Source organism: Pieris brassicae, unplaced genomic scaffold, assembly GCF_905147105.1.
Source record: "Pieris brassicae unplaced genomic scaffold, ilPieBrab1.1, whole genome shotgun sequence".
Taxonomy (NCBI): Eukaryota; Metazoa; Arthropoda; class Insecta; order Lepidoptera; family Pieridae; genus Pieris; species Pieris brassicae.
The window spans coordinates 30,001-33,258 of record NW_025575888.1 but is presented as its reverse complement, the minus strand read 5'-3'; positions in this window follow the sequence as shown (position 1 = coordinate 33,258).

Below are 3,258 nucleotides of genomic sequence, written 5' to 3'. Positions count from 1 at the left end.
GGACGCTCTCGAAATCCCCGAGTCGTCGAGATCCGCCGACACCTAGTGGAGAGCCGAAGAAACGGCCAAAATATAAAACTCCACTGGGTGAAGGCGCACGTCGGCACAGAGGGGAATGAGAGGGCGGACGAACTCGCGAGGGCCGCGGCGGATACCTCAAAGGTCAAAGCAGTCCACGTGGAGTACCCCCTATCGCACATCAAGAAGGAAGTGAGAAGGAAGACGCTAGAAGAGTGGGACCGGCGGTACAGAGAGGGAGTAAATGGAGGAACAACGAAACTGTTCTTCAGCAACATCACTGAGGCACACAAAAATATAAGAGAAAGAAGATTCAGTCCTGAGATGACACAGGTACTCACAGGCCATGGGCCCTTTGCAGGGTACCTGTGTCGTTTCAAACTGAAAGAATCGCCAGAATGCGAATGCGACAGTGGGGTGGAACAATCCATCCCTCACTTACTAACGGAGTGCCCGATTTTTGCCTCCTCCAGGTGCGACCTGGAACAAATGACTGGCATGTCGCTTAGTCTCCAGGGACTGCCCGACATGCTAGCTTGTCACAGGACGCACCTGGAGGCTTTTTGCCAAAAAATTACTAGACGAACAGTCAGGTTCAATAAAAGTAAAGCCAGGGCGGGGACCGCGAGGCGGCCGGCGCCCACTTGCTAATGGGTATTATGAGAATACTCACGGACAAGTGAAATCCGCCCGCCTCGCGGGCCACGTCTCGCCGTAGAAAGGACTGCAAAACATTAGAGTAAAAAATTAGATATAAGTAGGTTAAGCAAAGTCTGTGAAAATCTGTATTTAAATCCTAATAAAAATTGAGTTGTGTGTAAATTATTGTGAGGATGAATGACAGAAAAGAGGGAAGTTTAGCTTAGACAACGCCCCCGGCGATAAAGTAGCCGGGGAAGGTAGGCCTATTAGGTGTTATAAAAAAAAAAAAAAAAAAAAAAAAAAAAAAAAAAAAAAAAAAAAAAAAAAAAACCTAACCTAACCTAACCTAACCTAACCTAACCTAACCTAACCTAACCTAACCTAACCTAACCTAACCTAACCTAACCTAACCTAACCTAACCTAACCTAACCTAACCTAACCTAACCTAACCTAACCTAACCTAACCTAACCTAACCTAACCTAACCTAACCTAACCTAACCTAACCTAACCTAACCTAACCTAACCTAACCTAACCTAACCTAACCTAACCTAACCTAACCTAACCTAACCTAACCTAACCTAACCTAACCTAACCTAACCTAACCTAACCTAACCTAACCTAACCTAACCTAACCTAACCTAACCTAACCTAACCTAACCTAACCTAACCTAACCTAACCTAACCTAACCTAACCTAACCGGACTACGCGGCCGCCAAGTCATACCGTCCAATAGGCCTCCTGCCAGTCATGGGGAAGATACTAGAAAAGGTGATGATAAACAGAATTAGACACAGCCTACTCCCCAGGATGAGCAGGAGGCAGTATGGCTTTATGCCGGGAAAAAGCACGGAAGATGCCCTCTTCGATATCTTGACCAAAGCGAGGAGCCACATAAAAAACAAAGAAATAGTGTTGATGGTGTCGCTGGATATCGAGGGGGCTTTCGACAACGCTTGGTGGCCAGCGATCAAGTACCAACTGGCGAAGAAAGACTGTCCCAAGCAACTAAGGCTGGTAGTGGAAGACTACTTCAAAGGCAGGAGAGTGGTGGTCCGCTACGCAAACAGAGAGCATGTGAGGCAACCGGAAAAGGGATGCATCCAAGGCTCGATTAGCGGCCCCACTTTCTGGAACATCTTGCTCGACCCACTACTGGTCGAATTAGAAGAAGATGGGACATACGCACAGGCTTTCGCAGACGATGTGGTGCTGATGTTCAGCGGAACGGACACGCACTCCATCGAGAACCGAGCAAACGTTGCCCTCGAGTATGTGAGGAAGTGGGGTATCGAGAATAAGCTCAACTTCGCGCCACAAAAAACCAAAGCAATGGTCCTGACGCGAAGGTTGAAGTTCGATACCCCAAAAATTAGAATGAATGGACAGGATATTGTCATAGAGAAGGAAATTAAACTATTGGGATTGACTATAGACGAAGGGCTAACGTTTAACAAGCACGTGCAAAATGTCACGAGGAAAGCGGCAGATATACATAAAAAAGTAGCAAGAATGGCGAAGCTGGAATGGGGAATGACGGGAGACATGGTACACCAGGTATACCAAGCCGTCATAGAGCCGATAATTACATACGCGTCGGCAGCCTGGGCACCGACAGTTAAGAAACTGTGCACAAGGAAAAAGCTGGAGACGGTGCAGAGGGCATTTGCACAAAAAATTGCAAAGACATATAGGACGGCATCGCTAAATTCCGCGACGCTATTGGCGGGGATACTGCCCCTCGACCTCAGGGTGGAAGAAGCCGCCGCAATGTTTGAGGCCAGGAGGGGGTCGTCTCCGTTCTTACGCGAAGGAGACCGGATTGAGCGAGCCGTACCTGCAATAGAAGAACCCCATCCCGCGGAAAAACCGGAGATAAGCTTCGCCATCACCAATGACCCCGGCCAATTACAAAACGACGACACAACCATATCTATATATACGGACGGAAGCAAGACGGAGCGAGGAGTGGGAGCCGCCTGGTCAAAATGGGAAAATGGCAAAGAGATTAAATGGAAAAAGATAAAGATGGCCCCCTACTGCACCGTCTATCAAGCAGAGCTGGCAGCTCTCGTTGGTGCAATAGGGGAGGCGGCGATGGGGGGTACTAACGTGAACATCTGCAGCGACTCGAGGTCCTCGCTCGAGGCCATCGCGGGCGGACGCTCTCGAAATCCCCGAGTCGTCGAGATCCGCCGACACCTAGTGGAGAGCCGAAGAAACGGCCAAAATATAAAACTCCACTGGGTGAAGGCGCACGTCGGCACAGAGGGGAATGAGAGGGCGGACGAACTCGCGAGGGCCGCGGCGGATACCTCAAAGGTCAAAGCAGTCCACGTGGAGTACCCCCTATCGCACATCAAGAAGGAAGTGAGAAGGAAGACGCTAGAAGAGTGGGACCGGCGGTACAGAGAGGGAGTAAATGGAGGAACAACGAAACTGTTCTTCAGCAACATCACTGAGGCACACAAAAATATAAGAGAAAGAAGATTCAGTCCTGAGATGACACAGGTACTCACAGGCCATGGGCCCTTTGCAGGGTACCTGTGTCGTTTCAAACTGAAAGAATCGCCAGAATGCGAATGCGACAGTGGGGT